The sequence below is a fragment of the Symphalangus syndactylus genome, chromosome 21, assembly GCF_028878055.3.
Source record: "Symphalangus syndactylus isolate Jambi chromosome 21, NHGRI_mSymSyn1-v2.1_pri, whole genome shotgun sequence".
NCBI lineage: Eukaryota > Metazoa > Chordata > Mammalia > Primates > Hylobatidae > Symphalangus > Symphalangus syndactylus.
In genome coordinates this window covers 33,780,561-33,806,271 of record NC_072443.2, presented here as the reverse complement: position 1 = coordinate 33,806,271, position 25,711 = coordinate 33,780,561, and positions in this window count along the sequence as shown.

The window sequence follows — 25,711 nt, the reverse complement described above, 5'->3', positions numbered from 1 at the left end:
AAAGTGGGCTATTTGTAAACTTTAACTTTCTTTTTACATTTATATTGGATGAAATAACATATGTATTGACATCTAGTTTTATAGACTGGTTTTCCCAGGTATTACTTAAGGGATTTGTGGTAGCTACGTTGAAGGACATGTACAATTAAATATATACTATTTTTTATTCCATGTTGTATTATAGTCCCTGTATGTATAGAAGGTCACATATACCTGAGGCTCAGCTGCAATTACATTATCATTCCCCTCCACCTCTTTTGAACTCAGCATCCATTTAAGTCCCACTGTGTTCAATTCAATGAGTGTCTGATGAAGAACCTGTCCTCATTCATGCTTCTGAAGGTCTGAGAGAGTTTAGGACACTGTTTTTCCAAGAGGAATAATATCAGAATGATTTCTCTACTTCTCCATTTTCATATTATCCCATAGAGACTATTATTTTATTCAGTCCTCTTCCTGGAACTTCTTTCAACATAGACTGTCTACCTAAATCAGAGTGTTTTAATTATTTACAATGATAAGTGTTTCTAAGTAGGATTAATGTACCAGCACTCAAAGTCAATTCCCTGGTTCCCTGAGGAGCCTCACACATTGTACTTAGCTTTTACAGGCTATGCAAGTATCCGTAGTTAACTGTACTTGGCTCCTCAACTTTTTGCTCTTATCTTTTTTTCTTCTTTATATTAGGTAATGAGGATATGAGCTTTTCTTAATGTTGCTGAAATGCACTCTTCTTTACTATCTGATAGACTTGTTGGAAGAGATTCCAAAGAGCACTCAATTGAGGCAACCTCCATATTGGGGGGAAAAAAAACAGATCATTCTGTACAATGAGCTCATAATTTTTCAATCTCAAATGACTTTTCGCATTCTGCATACTCTTTCCAAAATATACAAAAGCATTGTCTATTCAGTGTGACATGTGGAAGAGCTGTCTTAATTGCATTTCACACTTTCTTCACAGATTTTTTTAGAAATGCTAAAATCTAAAGAATTTACCAAATGTCAAAAGAATAACACCTCCCTTCCTATTCCCAATGTTGTACTTTCTTTAAATTTCAAACAAGACCCAAAAGCTTCATCACATCTTTCCACTCAAGCCAGAACAAGAGCCTGAAAGAGTTTTAGTCACTCTGCTTCTACTCCTTTATTCACATTACTGGCTTCCTGTACTATTGCCCTCTCCACCATCCAGCTAGATCTGATTCCACCAAATAAGCCTTTCTTTATTGGCACTACTTATCCTCATCACTCTTGTGCTTCCCAAGTTCCTCTCCTCCACCCTCCTTACACAATTTGTGTTCCATTGTTCACTGCTTGAGGATTTTTTTTGTGTTTCCATGAGACAAAACTATGTCTGCTCATTTGCTTCTATTCACAGATCACAACACATGAAGTGGCTGGCACATCACTGAAAAACTACTGAAGTTGGCCAGAACACCTGAGGTTCACTCTTTTTTTTTTTTTTTTTTTTTTTGGAGACGGAGCCTCACTCTGTCACCCAGGCTGGAGTGCAGTGGCGCGATCTTGGCTCACTGCAAGCTCCGCCTCCCGGGTTCACGCCATTCTCCTGCCTCAGCCTCTCCGAGTAGCTGGGACTACAGGCGCCCACCACCACGCCCGGCTAATTTTTTTTTGTATTTTTAGTAGAGACGGGGTTTCACCGTGGTCTCGATCTCCTGACCTCGTGATCCGCCCGCCTTGGCCTCCCAAAGTGCTGGGATTACAAGCGTGAGCCACTTAATTCTGCCACTTACTGACACTTACTGATTATTAAAAATTTGGTAAATTATTTAATCTTTCTAAGCCAATGTTTTTTCCCCTTTAAAATTAGAGGTAATAATATCTACTACACAAAATTGAAATCAAATGAGCTTATGTTAAACATCCTTGCAATTTCCCCCCAAATAAAGTAAATAACCGTTGAATACTTAGTCATTCTGAACCAGCACCATGCATTCTGTCATGTTGAGTATCTCTGTTCCTTTTAGCCCAAGTTGTAATAATTCCATTATTAAAATTTAAGCATACTTTGTAATAAGTTACAATCCACTCCATTAGACAAACACCATACCTACATATGTCTTTGAGCTATACCCTGTCTTCCTTGGGCTGAAAATCAGTACATTCTGGGGCAATGCCATTAAGTTTCCTAAGAAGCCTTCTTTTCTGAGTCGAAGAAGATATCCTTAAAGATTATTGAATGAATCATAGATTATCTGTGTACTCGTGGTATAGTATTGAACATTTATTTGTTTCTGCTAGGATTAATTCATTTATACATTCATTCTATCATTTAGAGACTTATTTAACACTGGACTCTGAGGATAGTCCCATTTTAGGCATGGAATAGACTATGGGCTCTGTCGTAAGAAAACATATACTCCAGAGCAAGGGTCAGCAAACTTTTGCTGAACAGGCTAGATATGAAATGTTTTAGACTGGTGGACCACACTGTCCCTGTGGCAACTACTCAGCTCTGCCATTGTAATGTGAAAGCAATAATTAATACATGCATAGCCTCAGCCATTATCAACATCCCACCTTTTTGTGGTATATTTCTTAATCTACAGATCAAGTTAGAGGTAACTAACATCTTGACGATATTGAGTTTTCCTATCCATGAACATAAAACATACCTTCATTTAATTAATTTTTTAACTTCTTTTAACAGTTTTACGGTTTTCCTTGAATAGCTCTCCATATCAATATTCTGTTAGATTTATACCTATTTCACTCTTTGGGGTGCTAATGCAAATAGTCTTACAAACAAGGCAAGTTTTATGTCTTCTTTCCCAATTAGTATAACTTATATTTTATTTTCTCGTTTTATTGCATTAGCTCAGACTTCCAGTACAGCGTTGAAAAGAAGTGGTGAGAGGGAACATCCTTGCCTTGTTCCTGATCTTAGTGGGAAAGACTCTAGTTCATACCATAAGGTATGATATTAGCTGTAGGTTTGTTGCAGATATTCTTTATCAAGTTAAGGAAGTTCTCCTTTATTCCAAGTTTTTGGAGTTTGTATAACATTTATTTTTTAAAATTTGTTAAGATATGTTTTATAGCCTTGTTAAGATATGTTTTAAAGGGAATGTGGTCTATCTTGGTGAATGTTCCATATGAGCTTGAGAAGAATGTGTATTCTGATGTTATTGGATGAAATGGTCTATAGGTGTCGATTATACCCAGGTGATTAACAGTGCAATCTATCACCTGCACAATTTCATCAGTTTATGCCTAGCGTATTTTGATACTCTCTTATTAGGCATATGCACATTAAGAATTATTATGTCTTCTTGGATAATTGACCCTTATATTTTTTATGTAATGCCCCTGTTTAACCCTGATAACTTTTTTCTTTGAAATCTGCTCTGAAATTAATATAGCTATTTCTGCTTTCTTTCAATTTTTTTGTTGGCATGGTATACCTTTCTCTATCCATTTACTTTTAATCAACCTATGTCTATATTTACAGTGGGTTTCTTGGGCTGGACACAGTGGTTCACGCCTGTAATTCAAGTACTTTAGGAGGCCAAGGTAGAAGGATCACTTGAGCCCAGGGGTTTGAGACCAGCCTGGGCAACATAGTGGGACCTCATCTCTACAAAAACAAAATGTTATGATGTAGATCTGTGGTCCCAGCTACATGAGAGGCTGAGGTGGGAGGACTGCATGAGCCCAGGAGGTCGAAGTTGCAATGAGCTGTGATTGAGCCACTGCACTCCAGCCTGGGCAACAGAGCAAGACCCTGTCTCTAATTAACTAACTAACTAAATAAACAAATAAATATAGGTTTATTGTAGACAACATACAGTTGGGACTTGGGCTTTGTTTGTTTGTTTAACTGGTACATTTAGGTCACTGATGTTCAATGTGATTATTGATACAGTTGGATTAATACCTATCACATTTGTTGCTGTATTCTATTTGATGCCTTTGTTCTATTTTTCTCCTTTTGCATTCCACTCTTTTTTAAATTTTTATGGTTTTCATTGAGACTTCTATACAATTCAGTTTCCCTCATTTTTTGGCATATCAGTTATATTTATTTATTTATTTATTATTTTACTTTTTCTAGTGGTTTTCCTAAAGCTCGCAATATACATTTACAACTAATCCAAGTCTACCTTCAAATAATACTATATTGCTTTATGAGTTGTGAGTACCTTATAGTACTGACATAATCATAATTTTTTTCTCCTGTGTCTTGTTTCATTTCTGTCATTCATTTCAACTAAATATAAGCATACATAGCATATTCTGTGTATATATATTCATTGATATATAAATATAAGTGTACATAAATATATGGTTGCTATTGTTATTTTGAACAAACTATTATCTGTTATGTAGTTAGTTAAGAATACAACAAATGAAAGTTTTTATTTTACCTTCACTTAGTACTTTTCCAATATTCTTTCTTTATATTAGTCCAAATTTCTGAGCTATATTTTTTCTTCTCTCTAAAAACCTTTTTTTATTAGTTCTTATAAGGCAGATCTACTGGCAGCCAATTCATTCAATTTTTGAAGGCCTGTATTTCCCTTTCACTTTTGAAGGATAATTTCACAATATGCAGAACTATAGGTTGGTAATTTTTTTACTCAACACTTTAAATATTTCAATGTTGTCTATTCTTGTTTGCATGGTTTCTGAGAAGGAGGATGTAATCTTTATCTTTGTTCCTCTGTAATAGAAAAAAGTTTTATTTATTTCTTCTGGCTTCTTTCAGGATGTTTTTCTTCATTTATTTTATTTATTTATTTATTTATTTATTTATTTATTTATTTATTTATTTATTTATTGTAGCTTCAGAATTATGTGCCTAGGTGTAGTTTTTTGGCATTTATTTCACCTGATGTTCTCCGAACTTCCTGCTTCTATGGTTTCATGTCTGACATAAATTTGGAAAAATTGTTACTCACTACTATTTTATATAGTTTTTCTGTTCCTTTCTCTCGTCTTTCTATCTAGTATTCCAGTTACATATAAATTACATCTTTTGTAGTTGTGCCACAGTTCTTGATTATTCTCTTTTGATTTTACTTGTCTTTGTTCTCTTTGCTTTTCAGTTTTGCAGGTTTCTATTGATATACCCTCAAGCTCAGAGATTACTTCTTTACTGATGTCCAGTCTACTAATATGCGCATCAAAAGCAACCTTCATTTGTTATGTTGTTTTTTAATCCGAATCCTTTTTTTTCTTAGAATGTTTATCTCTCTGCTTACATTGACCATCTGTTCTTGTATGCTCTCTACTTTATCCATTAGGGCCCTTGGCATATTACTCATAGTCGTTTTAAATTCCCAGTCTCTTAATTCCAACATCTCTGCCATGTCTGGTTCTGATGCTTTCCCTGTTTATTCAGATTATGTTTTTTGACTTTTAGTATGCCTTGTAATTTTTCTTGATGGCTTAATTGGATGTACTGGCTAAGAAGAACTGTGGTAAACATGTTTTTAAAACACGGTAGTTAAAGGTGTTGTGGGGAGAAGTGTTCTATAGTCCTATTATTAGGTCTCAGTCTTTTCATGAGTTTATGCCTCTGGACTGTGAACTTCACAAGTTTTTCTCAGTTCTTTTTCACCTCTTTTAAGTAAGACAGGATGGCTACAATTGGCTGAAGTTGGGCATTTCCCTTCCCTCAGGCTTGATAAAACCCCAGCAGGTTAGTCACTGATTAAATAGTTTTTCCTGAGAATAGGCCTTTTTTAAGGAAGAACACAGCACTCTTCCATATTTTAAAATGGTTCCTTTCCTTCTGTGCTGGAAGTATCAGAGGATTTTACTCTGATACTTACTGTGAGAACCTGGTCAGCTCCTGGAGACAAAACTCCCAAAAGCATTGGGCCCCCGAAGACGGGGTCTCCCTGGGGGTTTTAACTCACATTTGTGCAGACTCAACTTCCAGAAATTCATCAACTACAGTTCACATTTTCCTACCTTAGCACTAGTTCTAAAGAGATTTCTGGCTCAGTAAATTGATGTTTGCATCTGCCTGTCTCTCAGATGTTGGGGGCAGTGGTTTGTCCTGTGACCTCACTTCTCAGATTTAAGAAGGTTGTTGATTTTTCAGTTTTTTCAGCTTTTTAAGTGTTGTTGAGATAGAGTGGTGACTTCAAGCTGTTTACATGTGGAACCCAGAAACTGGAAGTCTCACTCTATTTTTTTACTAGCTTTCTAGTACTTGAGAAGCACCAAGTATGTTTTTTTTACTTGACTCAGGAATAAAACTTGTAAATTAATTATTCTAATTTTATGTGAATAAACTCATTTGAAATTTTAAAAAAAATGTAATGGTGGCATGGTTATTAAAAGTCTTTTATGTTGCCCACCTGAGAGAGTCTGCATGGCCCTGCCTTAAATATTTTGTGGTCTTAACAAAGGATCTTACAGCAGCACCTTTGAGATGTTGATGCTGAAATCGTGTTTTGTTGGCAAAGCTTTGGGTTTGCTATTTTCCCTAAAGCCATTTTATTCTGTGAAAAAAAAAATTTTCCAGAAGAGACTGGCAATAAGAAATAGTTTCATTTTTGAACCCAGAAAACCTGACACAGAAATTTTTCTCTAAATTCTATTTGAAAACTATGCAATTTCATCTTTAGTTTTTCCCTAAATATCCATAATTTAGCATATGCAGCTTAAATAACCCAGGTGGCACTTCAACATTCTTCCTGAAAATTTCATTGACTACATCCACATGCATATTTCCTATTTTCAAAATTATCACAAATTGTGGTCAAAAGTGTCGCTGAACTTTCCTCTACTACATAACACAATTTACCTTTTATCTAACCTCCAATAGCAGTTTTCTTCTTATCCTTCCAATCTTCTTTAACAATCTCATTGAGGCCATTGTAGGTTCAACTTTACCAGATTCAGAGCCAATATTATACAATTTCGGTTTTTCTTAAAGCATAACCACACTTTTTGCACCAAATTCTTTTCCTATTAGTTATTAAGGTATAAAAAAGTATCCCCAAACTTAGTGGTTTAAAACAAAATTGATTTTTTTGTGGATTGACTTGACTCAGCTAGACAGCTCTGCTCCCCTTATTTTAGGTGACAATGAATCATCTGTAGGCTTGATTGACTGGAATATCTAAGATGACTTAGTCATATAGCTGGTAGTTGATGCTGGCTATTATCTGGGAATTCAACTAAGACTGTAAACAGAATGCCTACAGGTTGACTTTCCTTGCTCGTAGCTTGGTTCTCTCACAGCATAGTGGCTGTATTCTAAGAGGAGGTATCCCAAAATATTTCCAGTTGTGAAGAAACAAAATATTTTGGAATCTTAATGACTAGGTACAGAAGTAGAAGAGTGTCACTTCTGCTGTATTTTTTAATTAGTTAAAGCAGTCACAAAGCCTATACATATGTTCATATTAGACGTGGGGAAATAAACTCAGAGAATGCTAGTGAAATTCTAAGGGTCAAGGAAAAGAATGTTAGCAAAAACCCATTGGCTCTTAAAAAGACGGTGAGCAAGAACATAAACGAAAATAAAGAAATGTTATTGGAAGCTGGAGAAAGGGAGAATTGTTGTTATATAGTAACAAAGTTTAACAACATTGGCCAGGCATGGTGGCTTAAGCCTGTAATCCCAGCACTTTGAGAGGCCGAGGTGGGTGGATCACTTGAGGTCAGGAGTTTGAGCCCAGCCTGACCAACATGACGAAACCCTGTCTCTATTAAAAATACAAAAATTAACCAGGCATGGTGGCTCGCACCTGTAGTCTCTGCTACTTGGGAGGTTGAGGCAGGAGAATCACTTGCACCCAGAAGGTGAAGGCTGCAGTGAGCCAAGATCATGCCACTACATTCCAGCCTGGGTGACTGGGCAAGACTCAGTCTCAAAAAAAAAAAAAAAAAATTGTCAGTTGCAACAGCATAGGAACTACAAAATATACTTAATAAACAAGCTAATTCAGCTAAAGATATTTCCTGGCAGTGTTGAAAGTGTCACCTGGCTTCTTCTTACTGTCTGTAGTAAAATGAAAATAAAAAAGTTAAGCTAAAAGAATAATTGTTAAATATATAAATTATCCAGAGCTTTCTAAGTTTAAAATAAAACTGTATCTAAATCCTGCCTATCCAGATGGCAAACAATGCTAAAAATATGAAAATGGTTTCCAGGAAAAGATCAAATCCAAGACATTGTCAGGAAAACACTGTCTAAAGATAAAGGGTGTGACTGTGAAAACTTTATCAAGACTTTAGGAATATTTAAAGTAATATATCAAAAATAAAAACAAATAGTATCTCTAAAAATCTTAAAGGAAGACCTCACAGACTCATTGACAATGGAACTTCCAAGGATTTTAGATGTGTTTTTCTATAGCAGCCATGCCGAAAGTTCAAAATAAAGTTTATTGTGACAAAATTTGTTATCAATGCTGCTTTTTAAAAAATTGAGTACATTCCCAATAAGATTTCTAAGAGGCCCATAGAATCTTTTTAAACTGGTTGTTTGCTCTATCCTCTACTTATTTTTTAATTTAAACTTTTTTACTTTTTTTTGTTTGTTTAACTTTCACTTTAGATACAGAGGGTACATGTGCAGATTTGTTACACAGGTATATTGCAGAATACTGAGGTTTGCAGTACAACTGATCTCTTCACCCAGGTAATCAGCATAGTACCCAATAGTTAGTTGTTCAATCCTTGCCCTCTTCTCTCCCTCACCTCCCTTGTAGTCCCCAGTCTATTTTTGCCATCTTTTTGTCCATGAGTACTCAATGTTTAGCTCCCACCTATAAGTGAGAACATGAGTTACTGGTTTTCTTATCCTGTGTTAATCACTTAGGATAACTGTCTCCAGCAACATTCATGTTGCTGTAGGAGATTTGATTTTGTTCTTTTTATGGCTGTGTAGTATTCCATGGTGTATACACTGTGTAGTATTGGTTTTCTTATCCTGCATTAATCACTTAGGATATTGTCTCCAGCAATATCCATGTTGCTGTAAGAGACTTGATTTTGTCCTTTTTATGGCTGTGTAGTATTCCATGGTGTATATTACCACATTTTCTTTATTCAACCAATCATTGATGGGCATCTATGTTAATTCCATTAACTTGCTATTGTGAATATTACTATGATGCACATACAAGTGCATGTGTCTTTTTGGTAGAACAACTTATTTTCTTTTCAATGTATACACAGTAATAGGACCGCTGAGTCAAATGGTAGTTCTGTTTTAAGTCTTTGAGAAATCTCCAGACTGCTTTCCACAGTGGCTGGATTAATTTACATTTCCACCAACAGTGTATAACTGTTCCCTTTTCTCCACAGCCTTGCAAGCATCTGTTGTTTTTTGACATTTTAGTAATAGTCATTCTGACTGGTGTGAGATGGTATCTCATTGATTTTGATTTGCGTTTCTCTGACTATTTGTGATGTGGAACATTTTCTCATATGTTTGTTTGCCACTTGTATGTTGTCTTTTGAGAAGTGTCTGTTCATGTTCATGTCTTTTGCTCACTTAATGGAGTTATTTGTTTTTTGCCTCTTGAATTGTTCCTTATAGATCCTGAATATTAGACCATTGTTGAATGCACAGTTCGTGAATATTTTCTCCCATTCTTTAGGTTGTCTGTTTACTCTGTTGATAATTTCACTTGTTGTGCAGAAACTCTTGTTTAATTAGGTCCCACTCATCAAATTTCATTTTTGTTGCAATTGCTTTTGAGGACCTAGTCATAAATTCTTTCCCAAGACCAATGTCCAGAATGGTGCTTCCTAGGTTTTCTTCTAGGATTCTTACAGTTTAACGTTTTACATTTAAATATTTAATCCACCTTGAGTTAATTTTTGATATGGTAAAATGTAGGAGTCCAGTGTCATTCTTCTGCACGTGACCAGCCAACTATCCCAGCACCATTTATTAAACAGAAAATTCTTTTCCCATTGCTTATTTTTGTCAACTTTGTCAAAGATAAAATAGCTGTAGGTGTGCAACTTTATTTCTGGGTTCTCTGTTTTGTTCCATTGGTCTATCTATGTGTTTGTTTGTTTGTTTGTTTTTACCAGTAAAATACTTATAGTATAGCTTGAAGTTGGGTAATGTGATGCCTCTGGCTTTGTTCTTTTTTTTTTTTTTTTTTTTTTTTTTGAGACGGAGTCTCGCTCTGTCTCCCAGGCTGGAGTGCAGTGGCGCAATCTCGGCTCACTGCCAGCTCCGCCTCCTGGGTTCACGCCATTCTCCTGCCTCAGCCTCTCCGAGTAGCTGGGACTACAGGCGCCCGCCACCACGCCCGGCTAATTTTTTGTATTTTTAGTAGAGACGGGGTTTCACCGTGGTCTCGATCTCCTGACCTCGTGATCCGCCCGCCTCGGCCTCCCAAAGTGCTGGGATTACAAGCGTGAGCCACCGCGCCCGGCCTCTGGCTTTGTTCTTTTTGCTTAGGATTGCTTTGGTTATTTGGGCTCTTTTTTTGTTTCATATTAATTTTTAAAAAGTTTTTTTCTGTGAAAAATATTGGTATTTTGATAGAAATTACATTGAGTCTATAGGCTTCTTTGGGCAGTGTAGCCATTTTAATGATATTGATTCTTTCAATCCATGAACATGGATTGTTTTTCCATTTGTTTGTGAGATATGATTTTTTTCAGCAACATCTTGTAGTTTTCAGAGACTCACAAATGAATCATATTTGTAGAAACACTGTTAGCTTAGATGTAAAGGGGCAGATATAATACAAAACAGAAAACTGCCTTTGGACTCTGAAATTACTATGGGCTGGAAATAGCCTGAAACACTACTCAGTTACCAACACCAGCCGTTTATTATGAAAAGAAAGGATGAATTAAAACATGGAATCAAGCTCTCAGATGGTGCAGTAAGCATCAAAATGTATAAATCCCAGGCAGTAGACATGAGCCTTAATCAAGAGACTGGAAACGTGTCCAGCTGAATTTCAGAACTGCTTGAGAATAGTTATACCTGTGGGCTGTCTATTTACCCCCTTTTTGAAATGGAGGGCTTTGTGAAGTTATCCCATGTCTGTCCAACTAATGTATATTGGGTATCTTGGGGACAGAAAAGTTATCTCTTTAGTTCACAGGGAAATTGCACTTGAAGAGCTGTACTCTATGAACTTAACCTGAGGCATCATCACACCTGAACTAGACTAATGACATTTTAGTCTGTTTCGGCTGCAATTAAAAAAAAAATACAAATTGAGTAGCTTATAAACAGGAATTTATTTCTCGCTGTTCTAGAGTCTGTGGTGTCCAAGATCAAGGCTCCAACAGATTCAGCATTTGGTGAAGGCCCACTTTCTGATTCACAGATGGTGTCTTCTCACTGGATCCTTATGTGATAAAGGGAGCAAGCGGTCCTTCTTGGGCCTCTTTTAAAAGGCACTAATCCCATTCATGAGAGCTCTGTTCTTATAACTTAATCACCATCCAAAGGCTTCACCTCCTAATACTGTAATACCTACACCTTGAAGGGCAGGATTTCAACAAATACATTCTTAGGGGACACATTCACTTATAACAAAGCACACAAGGAGCTGTTTGACCTAAAACCTGCACCTGAGACATAAAGAAATTAGATGTTAAAGAATATTTAGAAAAGGGTGAGTATATTTTCTATGTGGGAGGTCTATGAATTACTAGGGGCCAGAGGGTAGACTATGGCAGACAGCCTTAAAAATACCCCCAGTGATCCAAGCCTCCAAGTATTTATATTTTTATATACTCCATTCTCACATTGAATCAGGGGTAGCCCTATTTGATCAATGGTGGAAATGAAAGTGCATGATTTCCTATTTGGAGAAGTCTACATAGGGATTGAGAAGTCTCTGGACAATATCTGTACCAACTTACCAGCTGTGTGAGTGAACCACTTTGGAAGCAGATCCTCTGTCTCCAGTTAAGCCTTCAGTTGATTGCTGCATTTGCTGACAGTGACTGTAACCTCAGAAGATATCACAAACCAGAGCCATTCAACTGAGAAATGGCAAGTGAAATAAAATGGCTATTATTATTTTAAAACACTGTAAACCAAAAATGAAATTCTCAGCCCACCCCTCCACCCCCACAACCAATCTTCTGAATGAACTCCTTCCTCTCAGCTACGGCATTCCAAACTTAACCTGAAAGACTGGTTCAGGCCATGATGGGAAGCGGGGGTTAGACATGCCTCATTATGCCCTCCTTCCTTTTGGAATTCAGGAAAGCCAACCAGCATTTAACATAAATACAGGCCTTAAGTCTTATAAGAAACATTTACAATCTATTTTCTCTGAAGCCTGCTACTTGGAGGCTTCATCTGCAATGTCTTATTGGGACCCAGACATTCCTTTCTACTAATAATAACTCTTTCAACCAATTTCCAATCAGAAAATTTTTACATCTATGTATGACCTGGAAATCCCTGCTCTGAATTGTCCCACCCTTCCAAATTGAACCGATGTAAATCTTACATGTATTGATTGATGTATTATGTCTCCCTAAATGGTGTAAAAGCAAGCTGTACCCCAACCACCTTAGGCACATGTCCTCAGGACCACCTGAGACTGTGTTACGGGTGCAATCTTAATCTTGGCAAAATAAACTTTCTAAATTGATTGAGACCTGTCTCAGATACTTTTGGGTTCAAACCACTAAATGCTGGAACAATTTTTTATAAAGGAACAGATATGTAAAACAGAGGTCATTTAAATGCATGAGACTACATGAAATCACCAACTGTAGAGAGATACAGAAAAAAATAGAAGAGGTCCAAAGACTAATCCCAGAGATGTTCCATCATGAAGGGATCCAACAGGTGAAGGTAAATTAGCAAAGAAAATTTTAGGCAGTGGCTATCCAGAAAGAGAAAACCAAATGCATGTGATCTACTGGAAGCTAAGAGAAGAAAGTGTTTCAAAGAAGAGGACTAATCAATGGTGTCAAATGCTGCTGATGGGTCAAGGAGGGTGAGAATTGAGCAATGTGAAGTTACCTTGATAAGAGTACTTTGGGAAAATCTAATTTAAGCTAGTTTAAAAGGCCAGAGAGGAGAGAAATTAGAATCAGTGAGTATAAACCACTCTTTAAAAATATTTTTTTTAAATGAGGCAGTAACATGAATACATCTAGACCCTCCTGAAAAAGGTACTGACCCAGGAATAAAAATTTATTATTTAAACCACTCAAAGAAATCTACAAGCTCAAAACACACTGATAAAAGAAAGTACTACCAAATATATATGTATTCCATATTGAAAAGCTAGGTAGTCAACACTGACAAGAAAAGTAAACCTAGCAAAAGCATCGGAAGACCCGTATAACTTCCTAAATGATGTACCAGACAGTCCTGCCTGTCATTGATTCACATCTTCACATAATCTCCACAATAACCATAAACAGAGCCAAAGACTCTCAGTAATCATATGATAATGTGCTATCATATTGTGTCAGACAACTGTCATATTGCTTCTTTTTATAATTACAAAATTAAACCACAAGTGAGGAAGATGATATTTGGATCCCAGGAAAAAACATGTTCCTGCTTCTATGCCTACCAAAGTCATTATATCAATGATAGATTATTGTCAAGCATTTTGAATGTTTAGAAACAAGGGTAAATTAGTTTGTGTGATTATTACTACATTATGAGACGGAAAAAGCCAAAGATACGGGAAGTCAAGAATACATATATCAGAGTATAATATTTTGCCTTTATGGGAGCAAAGATTATGAATCTGCTATGGTTTAAATGTTTGTCTCCTGTGAAACTCATGTTGAAACTTACTCTCCAATGTTACAGTATTAATAAGTGGTGACTTTATGAGGTGACTGGATTGTAAATGGTCTGCCCTCATAAATTGATTAAGGCATTCATAGCTTAATGGGTTCTCATGGTAGTGAGTTAGTGATCACAAGAATGGGTCTGCTATAAAAGCCAGCTTGGCTCTCAGTGTGCTTCTGTCCCTGTGATGCCTTCTACCACATTATGACACAGAAAGGAGGTCCTCACCAGATGAAACCCCTTGACCTTGGACCTCCCAGCCTCCAGAACTGTAAAAAATACATTTTTTAAAAAATTATAAGTTACCCAGTCTCTGGTATTGAATTATAGCCATAGAAAATGGACTCAGACAGAAAATTGACGCCAAAAGTGGGGCTGTTGTTATAATAAATTCCTAAAAATGTAGAAGTGGCTTTGGAACTGGGTAATAAGTTGAGACTAGAAGATTTTGGAGGTGCAAGCTAGAAAAAGCCTATATACCATATAAAAAGCATTAAGGGCAATTCTGATAAAGGCCTAGAAGAAGACAAAAAGACTAGGAAAAATCTGGAACTTCTTAGAGATTACTTAAGTGGTCACAACCAGAATGCTGACAGAAATGTAGACCATAAAGGCCATGCCGATGAGGTCTCAGATGGAAATAAAGAATGAGTTACTGAAATATGGAAAAAAGTCTGTCTTACTAAAAGACAGCAAAGTGCTTGGCAAAACTGTGTCCATGCCCTGAGGCTATGTGAAAGACCAAACTTTAGAATGATAAACTAGAATATCTGGGGCAAGATATTTTTAAGCTGCAAAGCAGTCAAGATGCTGCATAGTTACCTTTGGTTGCTTACAGTGAGATTTTGGAGCAAACAGATGATTTAAAGACAGAATTTATAATTAAAAAGAAGTACAATATAGAAATTTGGAAAATTCACAGACTGGTCATGTAAAGAACAAAAAGCATGTTTGGGTGTGATTAGTACTAATAGAAAAGAACCAAAGGCTATTTATGAGGACAAAGGGAGAAAAATCTCAAAGGCATTTTAGAGATCTTTGAAGCTGCCTCACTTGACATCAGAGGCCCAGAGGCCTAGGAGGACAGAACAGTTTTGCAGGACAGGGCCAAGGCACCCTCCACAAACTCACTGCTCAGAGCTGACTCAGGAATCTGTTTCCTACATCATGCTGCAACACTCCTCAGCTGCTCCAGCTGTGGCTCAGTCTGCTGCTCTGAGAGATATAAACTGTAAACCTTGGTGGCACTACACCATGGCTCAAGCAGGCCCAGTTGTGGCTAATGCTGCTATTCCAGAGAGCACAAGCATTAAGACTTGCTTGGTGTCAATATGGTGCTAATTTTGCAATTGCTCAGAATGCAAAAACTGTGATACCAGGGTGGCCTCCACCTAATTTCAGAGGATATATTGAAAAGCCTAGGGGCCCAGGCAGAGACTTGTTGGAGGGATGGATCCACCACTGAGAGCCCGAACCAGGGCAATGCTGAACTGAAAGGTGGAGTGACAGCCAGGGTTGCTCTTGAGATTCCAGAATTGTAGGGGCCACTAGTAGCATATAATGCCCATCAGGGAAAGCTGCAGGCACCAGCGTGCAACTCCAACCCAGAAGAGCTGAAGTGTAGGCTGAGCCTGGCAAAGCCACAGGGGTGAGATTGCCCAATATCATGGGGGCCTACTCCTTGCTCCAGTGTGCACAGGATGCTGGACATGAAGTCAGCTTTAAGAATTAACGTCTTCCTTGCTGGGTTTTGAACTTGCTTGGGGCATTTTACTCCCTTCTTCTGGTCTATTTCTCCCTTTTAAAATAGGATTGTGTACCCTATATGTTAGAAGCAGATAATTTGTTTTAATTGTATAGGCTCATGGTTGAGACTTTGGGTTTTGGACTTTTGAGTTGGTGCTGGAATGAGTAAAGACGTTGGATCTATGGGGATGGAAGGAATGTGTTCCTATATGAGAAGATAATGAGTCTGGGGAGGCCAGAGGTGAATACTATAATTTGAATGTTTGTCCCTTCTGAACTTATTTTGAAACTTAATCTCTAATGTAAGGGTATTAAGAGGTGGGACCTTTAAGAGGTTATTGGGTCATGAGGGTTCTGCCCTCATAAATGGATTAAATCATTAATGGATTAAAGGATTATCCCTGGAGTGGGTGACTTATTGCAAGAGTGGGTCTGTTATAAAAGCCAGTTTGGCTCTCAGTGTGCTTCTTTTGCCCTGTAACACCTTCCACCATGTCATGATTCAGGAAAAAGCCCCTAACTAGAAGCAGCCCCTTGACCTTGGACTTAGCCTCCAGAACTATAAAAAATAAATTTATTTTTATCCTAAATTACTCAGTCTGTGGTATTGTGTTACAATAATAAAAGCCAGACTGAGACAGAATCCATGCCATGAAGTGGTGTCTTTTAGTGGTGGAGATAACATGAATATAGGCTTAAATCCTCACTTGCTACTTATTAGCTATACCATCCAAGCAATTTGTTTAGGCCTCCTAACCTCAGATTACATGCCTCTAAAATCAGGACAGTGATAGTTGCCTTGAAGATTTCTGATGAGCATTGGAAAAAATGAAAAGAAAGCACTAAGCATGTTGCCTACCATAGGATGGGTATATTTGTCAGCTTGGGCTACCATAACACAATACTATAGACCGGGAGGCTATAAAAACATAAATTTATATTCTCACTGATAGCTTGGATAGCTGAGATCTAGATGCCAGTATGTTCAGGTTCTGGCTATCTTCATGGCTTGCAGATGACTGCCTTCCTGCTGTGTGCTTACATGACCTTCCCTTGGTAGGTGCAGACAGAGAGAGCCAGATAGAGGGCTAGCTCTTTTATGTCTCTTCCCATAAGGATACCGATTCTATCATAAGAGCCCATCCTCATAACCTCATCTAACTCTAATCACGTCCCCAAAGTCCCATTTATAAATACCACCACATTTTTGGGGTTAGGGCTACAACATATAAATTTTGATTGGTCACATTTAGTTCATAACAAAAATCCAAAAATAACAATGATGATGAAATTGTAACAATAGTTGTCACAGGGACTATATTATAATTAAACCTACTACTAATGATAATCTTGACCCTAGAATTTTATTTAGTTTCTTTTGCTAAACATAGTGCTATAATAGATTGTCTTTCCTTTATAGGAATTTTGGGTTTTTTATTTATTATCAAAATGCTTTACACTCAAGGTTGGCATGCTTGGATTCTAAGCTTTTTTAGTGTAACCATTGTGCCACATTCATTTTGTAAGCCATGGCACCTAGCACAATGCCTAGAACATAATAAATGTTATATAGATGTTTGATGAATGAATGACTGAAATGATATTCTCTACTCTAAATTCATTTTTCTTTCATTTTTATACTTACAGTGGATAAATAGAATTTGAAAGCACAGACAATAATATAACTTTTCATAAGGAAAGGTAGGTGTTTTAAAAAATTATAACACGTAAAGTCTATTTTAGAAAATGTATTTTGGATATTGTTGAATAAAGGCCACAATCTCAAATTTCTTACGCTATCTCTTTGCACTCTGACAACAAAAGTAGTTCTTTTCCATACTAAACTGGCCACTGTAAAAATCTAACTGCTTTTGGCAGGGAAATTAGCAGACAGACTTGGCTGTGGTCTTTAATGGAAATGTAATCAGCAGTCTGTCTTTATGAGGATACACTGCTATCACCGAATATCTACTTAGGTAGTGAGGCCAAGGCTGCAGGCAGCAGTCCAAAAGCATTAACACTCCCCAGGTGACAATAAAAAAATGAAATATGCTCACGGGGAGCTGATTCATTTCAGATTTCCCAGTATTTTAAAAGTAAAAGAGAAAGTTGGTCATTTTACATCAATTTAGTCTGCTGAGGTTCTCTAATTTGCCAATAAAAGACTTTACCACCATCTATCCAATGAACTCATAGTGCATTTTTTAGTTGAAGGGTGTATTCTCTCTGCAGTCATAAGCTAACTAGCTCCCTGTAAAAGCTGTCAGAATAGTTCTAGATTCCTCCCATGACACAAAACACCCTTTATAAGCTAGCCTTGTATTTCCCACTATAATGATCCCTCCTGGTACTGTCCTTCTCAAAATGTGTGTCCAAAGATTATAGATCTACCTGCAGTTTCTAACTGTGCATACAATTTGGTGCTTCTGTATATTTGCATACCCTTCTGTTCATCCTGGAATGCCTTTTTCCCAGTTCACTTGGAAAATACCTTAATATTATTCCATACCAAAATCAGGGATCACTTCCACTATAGATAGTAATTTACCCAAAAGGTTATCCAAGAGAAAAAGTCCTCCAACAATTTTTTTTTCCTTAGAATTCCTGCTTTGGGCCAGGACATTTTTCTCCCAGTTCATACTGAGTTTTAAATACTCATTTTTTAAAAATCTGTCTCCTTCACTAGTTTCTGAGCTCCCTGAAAGTAGGATCAATACCTATGTCATTTTGTATCTCATAATCCTAGGACAGTGCCAGATATGTAGAATTTGAATTTATATGTCCAAATGCATTTGACATTTAAAATACCCAAAGATATTTTCAAAAATTAGAAAAACCACTATTTTCAGCATAGCTACAACTTTCAATAGAACAGTTATCTTTAGAACAATGGTACTTGTTATAGGTTAGATTATATAAATCATGAAAAAAGCACATTTTCTGAGACATTCTGATATATAATCATTTCTCGTTTATCTGTGGCTTTGATCTCGCAATTTCAGTTACCCATAGTCAATCACAGTTTAAAAAAAATTGTGTATTCTGTAGCTGTTGGGTGGAATGCTATAAATGTCAGTTAGGTTCATTTGTCTACAGTGCTGTTTAAATCTGATATTTTTTCCCCTTATTTTCTGTCTGGATGATCTGTTCATTGCTGAAAGTGGAGCGTTGAAGTGTTTAAGTTGCCTACTGTTACTGTATTGCAGCCTCTTTTTCTTTGATCTATTAATATTGGTTTTATATATTTAGGTGTTCCAATGTTGGGTGCATATATTTTATAATTGTTATATCCTATTGCTGAATCAATCCCTTTACCATTATATAATGACATTCTTTGTCTCTTTTTACAGTTATTAATTTAACATCTATTTCATCTGATATAAGTATAGCTACTCCTGATTTCTTTTGGTTTCCATTCACATAGAATATCTTTACTCATCTCTGTACTTTCAGTTTATGTGTATTCTTACAGGTGAAGTGAGTCTGTTGCAGCCAGAATATTGTTGGGTTTTGCTTTTTACCCATTTGGCCACTCTGTGTCTTTTAATTGTAGAATTTAATCCATTTACATTCAAGATAATTATTGATAGGTAAGGGCTTACTGCTGCTAGTTTGATTTGTTTTCTGGTTGTTTTACAGATTCATTCTTCCTTTCTTCCTCCATTACTGTCTTTCTTCTATTACTGTCTTTATTTGAGTTTAAGTGATTTTTTTCTACTAGAATGTTTTGATTCTTTTTTTTTTTTTTGGCATATCTCTTGTAGGTCCTTGTGGTTACCATGAGGCTTACAAAAAACATCTTATAGTTATAAAAAGATTATTTTAAAATTTTCACAACCTAATTTTGAGTGCAAATAAAAATAAAAGAGAAAAATCTTCTCTTTCTCTACTCTTTAACTCCACCCCCCCATATTTTGATTTTTGATGTCACAATTTGCATCTTTTTATATTATATATCCCTTAACAAATCATTGAAGTTATTATTTTAATTGTTTTGTTTTTTAACCTCCAGGCTAAATATGTAAGTGATTTATACACCACCATCACATTATTAGAGTATTCAGAATTTTACTGTGTATTTACTTTTACCAGTGGATTATGTACTTTTAGATGTTTTCATGTTATTCATTAGCATCTTTATTATTATTATTTTTGAAGACCTCACTTTCACATTTCTTATAAGACAGGTCTGGAGGTGAATTTGCTCAGCTTTTGCTTTTCCAGAAAAGTCTTTATCTCTCTTTCATCCCAAAAAGACAGCTTTGCTGGGTATGATATTTTTGGTTGGCAATTTTTTTTCCTCTAGCACTTTGAATATATCAATCCACTCTCTCCTGGCCTCTAAAATTTTTGCTTAGAAGTCTACTGTTAAGCATATTGGAACTTCCTTATATGTTACTTATTTATTTTATCCTACTGTTTTTAGGATTCTCTTTGTCATTGATCTTTGACACATGAATTAGAACATGCCATGAGGTAGTCTTATTTGTATTGAATGTGATAGGAAACGACCTTCCTGTACCAGGCTATTTACATCTTTTTCCAGATTTTTCTGTTATTATTTCTTTAAAGAAGCTTTCTACCCCTTTCTGTTGCTCTATTTCCTCTTACACACTAACGCCTCATCAGTTTTCTCTTTTGATGCCATCCTATAAATCCTTTAAGTTTTCTTTCTTTATTTTTTTCCCTCTGAGTCTATATTTTTAATTAACTGGTCTTTGATTTCATAGATTCTTCTTTTTAATCAATTATGCTATTGATGCTCTCTATTGCATTTTTTGTTTTGTTCATTGTAATTTTCAGCTCCAGGATTTGTTCTTTTTTTTCTTTTTTAATTTTTTCAAATTCTCTGTTAAAATTTTCTGGTAAATTTCTGAGTTGCTCCTATGTATTTTCTTGAAGTTGCTGTTTCCTTAAAATACCTATTTTTAATTTTTTGTCAGGAAAATCTTCCACCTCCATCTCTTTAGTGTCAGTCATCGACATCTCAGTTTGTTCATTTGGTCATATTTCCCTGATTGATTTTCATATTTGTAGCTGTTTGTTGATGTCTGTACATTTCTGTAGGTATCTGTTCTAGTCTTCAGTCTTTCATTGTTTAGGAGCTTCCTTCAGCACTAAACCTGTCCAGAGATTTAGGGTCGGTTGATTGGTGAGATCCCTAAACTCATTACTATATATTTTAATCTTGAAGCACTAGGGGGCACACTAAGCCCAGGACTGCCATGGCTGAAATTCTTTCGCCACAAAAGCTGAATACAGTGCAGGGTCACACAGAGTCACACCTAAAGCTCATTACTGACAAGACCAGTGCAGCGCTGGGGCATGCCCAAGTCCTGCAGTTTCTATAGCTTACCCAACACTGAGGTTTATTTAATGCCCAAGGTTACTATAGTTGACTAGTGGTGATACAGGCCAGATTTCAAGTTTGTCTTTCCAGGTTCCTGGGTTCCTGTCTGGCACTGAGCCCTGAGCTCCCATTTGGCACTGTAGCAGTTCTAAAGGCTCTGCTCAGAGGCGCAATCTGGTGTCAGGGTCCATGGGATTTTGCCTAGTACTGAGTTTTACTGTGGTAGGCCTAGTGGAGGTTCCAAGGCAAAGATTTATGCTTACTTCCTTCTCCTTTCCCCAAGTGGACAGTGTCTCTCTCAGCACTGCAATACCTAGGGTTGGAGGAGGAGTGATGTAGGCAATTCCATGGTCACAGAGACTGACACAGTCCCAGTTTGCCAAATCCTACTGCCACTGACACCAGTGCAGCCCTAGAGCATGCCCAAGGCCTGCAGCCTGCCTGCCACTTAATTCAGGGCCCAAGGCCACTGTATTCAGCTGATGATGATGCAGGTCGGATCTTGAGTATATCCCACTGGGACAACAGGTACCTGTTTCTTGCCAGGGTGGATCCATGAGTGTTAGCCTGATGTCTAGGACTACAGGCTTTTGCCTAGTGCAGGGTTTCACTACGGCAGCCCCCCTACAGGGTTCCAAGGCAAAATCTTATGCTTATATTTTTTTCCTTCCCTCAAGCAAATGGTATCTTTCTCTGTGCTTTACTGCCTGGGATTTGGGGAGGGGTGATGTGGGAAATGTGAGGCTGTCCATTCTACTGCCTTCAATTAGTTTTTTCCTATTATTATGCTAAGACCAGGTAGTACTGTGATCTCTCATCTGGTTTTCTTACATCTCATGAAGATTTGTTTGAGTGTGGATAGTTGTTTGAATTGATGTTTCTGTGGGAGAACAATCGATCGATCACTAGAGAATCCTACTCTGCCATCTTGCTCTGCCACTCTTTATACATATTTCAAAACACCATATAAACCCAATAAATACATACAATTTTTATTTGTTAATTAAAATTAATTAATTAATTTTTTAAAGGAAAAGATAAAAAATTGACAAGTGGAAAGAAATCGTGTGAGTTAAACCAAAGTAATTCTGAGCATGTTATTATAGTAGTCTTTATATTTTATTACCCTTATAAAGGGTTGTTTAATTATAGCTCTCTCAAAACAGATTCAGCTTATCTGGAACCTCAGGCATCTAAATAAAGAGTGGATCATACTTACATGAGTGCCAATACATGCTATATCATGATTCTCAGAAAGGAGAGGATGACCTTCCATTTAATTACATAATGAGATTCATCACTAGAAAATTAATTGACATGTCTCCTATGACATTGTCTGTCTAATCAGTGTTGAAGACAGTTGACTATCATTTAATTTAACTCATTTAATATTATAAATACACTTCCCATTTTAAGCCTTTGTTGGCTTCTATCTATATAGTGCTCTATATTTTTTTTCAAATATACTCATTCCATCTATATTCCTTTATTCTGCAGATGGTTATTGAATGCCTACTATATGCTAAGGATTATGCTAGACTCTGGAGAAAGAATGGTGCACAAAACAAGACATGATCTCTGATCTGCTTATAGCAATGGTTTCACTGCTAAGGTTCCACATTAAACTCACCTGAGGGAGATTTTAAAATTCACTTAGGCCCAGGCCCATGATCTAATTTTTACACATAAGCATGAATTAAACTAACTCATTCTGCTACTAGGTTTCTAAGTGACATATACAACTTCACTGACATTCTTGATAAACTAAAAGATCTTGTGGTTTTCGCAACTAGTCTTCTCTTTGTTTTTGCCTGGTTTCATGGCAGAAACAGAAGAAATTACCCAACATGATGCAATTGATCTCTCTCAACCTTAGTTACTGTCTTTTATTTGGTAAATATAAATATCTCTCTACCACCAATTTTCTTATTTTATTCCTACCAATGACAATATTGGAAAAGTATTCCTTTTCTTGTTACTATAATTCCTTCTATTTAAAAAGCTTGACTATAGATACAGGCTGCTAATTTTTTGAAAATGCCATGATCTGTTTTCCAGTTTAATAACAACATTTAAAATACCTTAGAATCAAAACATAAGTTTCAAAACAATGGATAAATGACTGGTTTTCAAGACACAGCTGTAAAGACAGTTCTCCAAGGCAAATATTCTGTTCTGGTTTATAGATTCTCCCAAATTCTACTTACAATAATGGTACATTATTTCATTGTATTTGTCTGGTTATCGTGTCTTTTCATTGCAAGGTCAGTAGGTTTTTTAAGGTTGGTCTCCTCACTTCTATAGTCAAGCTCTCTAGAGCTGCTTTATAGCTCATTTTCTTCTTCTAGGCCAACAGGAGGATAATTTTATTTCCTCACTTTTCTGAATTTATCAAGGCCATGTGATCGTTTTGGCTAATTGTTTCATGCATTTCTTCTAGACCAAAGCATTTTAACTTCTGGTGAAAATCTCTCCAGCATTTCATCTCTCTGGCTGTGCTATCTGAAAAACTTGGGAATCCTGTGTTCAAGATGCTGTCTCTATAGGAGAAATGGTAAATTCTTCAACAACCTGTGTCCCTGAGTGACTATGTTAAACAGAAGTCCCTGCGTATCTGAATGGGATAGTTGTATGAATAAGAAATAGTAATTTTTGAATTGTTTACTGCAGCATAAGGCTACCCTAACCTGACTAACGTCACCTTATTGTCTTTAAATCAGAAGCAGTTTCAGTGATAAACCAGATTATTTATGACTTTATTCTTTTTTTCTCAGTGAGCAGTGGGTTTCATCAGCCTCTGTAAAACAGATCTAAAAAGATCAAAAGGTCAAGCCTTGAGGTTGAATCTATAGACATAACAGCACATTGATTTTATAAACTTTCTTCCAAAATATTATAAATGAGTACCATCAATGGGTACCAAGGTAACATATTATTATCTTGAAAAGCTCTTGTGAATTTTTTGTCCACTTATGTTTTCCAGCCCTGAATTTCTCTTATTTTTTCTAAAGGCTCTGATTACTTTTCTTGTTTAGAACTAATTCATTACTCTTTGGAATTGTCTCTCTGGAATAATGCCCTAGACTCAAAAAGATGCTATATGAGAGGAGTGAGACAGAATCAAAGATTAGCCAACCATAATTGTAAACATTGTGGTTATTCAAACTATTTGTACTTCCAAAGAAAGTAAATTGGATTTACTTTTGCTGAGCCATTCCATTTACAGCTGTCATTCATCATGCTGAAAATGTTTTCTCTTTGTGTTCAAAGGGCATGAGGAATGCCAGTCTACCTCTTCAAAAAGTAATGAAACAGTCATGGAAGATGAAACAGAAACTACATGTCAATTAATCCAAGCATTGATTCCAAGCATCAATATAAATAATTGCAAAATTAATTTCATTGCATTTAACTTTCAATGAAGGCTTCTTTTTTTTCAGAAAGAAAAAAAATGCCTTTCTATTTCTACGCCCATTCTATGCCAAATGAACTATTACTCTGATTTATAATTAACTTGGGCAATAGTGGAAAAAAATTACATCATTTCTGATTATGTCTATTAGGCAAATGGTTTTTATTGAGAACATATTGATATTTTAGGCAAAAATTTAATAAATTCAGAGTGACACAGAGATTGCCCACCAAAAGATTGTTTTACCAAGAAGAATACCTCTAAATGTAACCAAATAAAAGTATCTTTGCTGGAGGAAGAAAGAGTGTATTAAGTGGGCTCTCCTAGCTTACCCTATAACAACAAACTGTCCCCAAATCTCAATGACTTTCAACAACAAGTTTATATCTTGCTTATGTTTATTTTTATTACTTGTCCACCTTGATTTTGTTCCATTTGGGGTCCCACACTATAGCAACAATCTCTGTCAGGGACATGCTATTGTTACAGCAGAGGGAAAAGAGCAGCAGTGGAATCAGGCGAGAGCCTGTAAATCTTCTTCTATAAAGTGAAACACATCACATTACTCACATTTCATTTACCAAAGCAAGACACAAAGTCTAGGCTCATGTCAATAGAGTGGGAGAGGCAGCAATTACTTTAAGAAAGTAATAAAATATACCCAAAGGTAACTTTTTCACTTAATAATTTTTCAATTGTTAAGGTTCAAGTTAGAATGGTATGACTGATATGAAGCCTCCCTCAATTTGACTAGACCCAAAACTTATCTCTGTCAACCCTAAGTTCCCTGAGATATGTCAAGCTAATTTCCATCACCGCGCATGCGACTTACTAATGGTGAAGGTCTGCTAAAACTTCCCCTGTACCTTTTAGACCCCAGAGAGCTGAAAGCATAGTGATGAAAATCTCAAGAAATGGCATTTTGTTTGTCTCTTTTAAAGCTATTTACTAAACCCAGCAGGAATAGTGCTCTGTTTCTCTTTTTAAGTCAAGGCAATCTTTTGGATCTAGCGCCCCAATTTGAAATACTACGCAGTGAGGAATAAATCCAAACTCAGACTCTTAATCACCTTATGACCATCAGATGTTTGTGATTTTGTTAACTTTATCTTTCTATTTGAGTATTAAGGCATCTCCAAACTAAAATTAATGAAGATTAATATTATTTCGACACATTTATAATGTTTTTACACACTTCGTTTGAGTTCTAACTCTTAAGACTCACAAACTGTGTAGACATGAGCAAATCATGTACCTCCTAAGAAGTCGGAATACTAAAGCTCAGACCTTAGAGTCCTCTACTAACACCTTCATCTTAAAGACAAGAAAACTAAGTTCCTGTGGTTAAGAATCTCATTTGATAAGAATTGGATGCAGACCACATACTAACTTCAATACTTCTATTTTTCCCCATCCTGGTTAACCACTTACCATGCAGCCACAGCTGAAACACTGG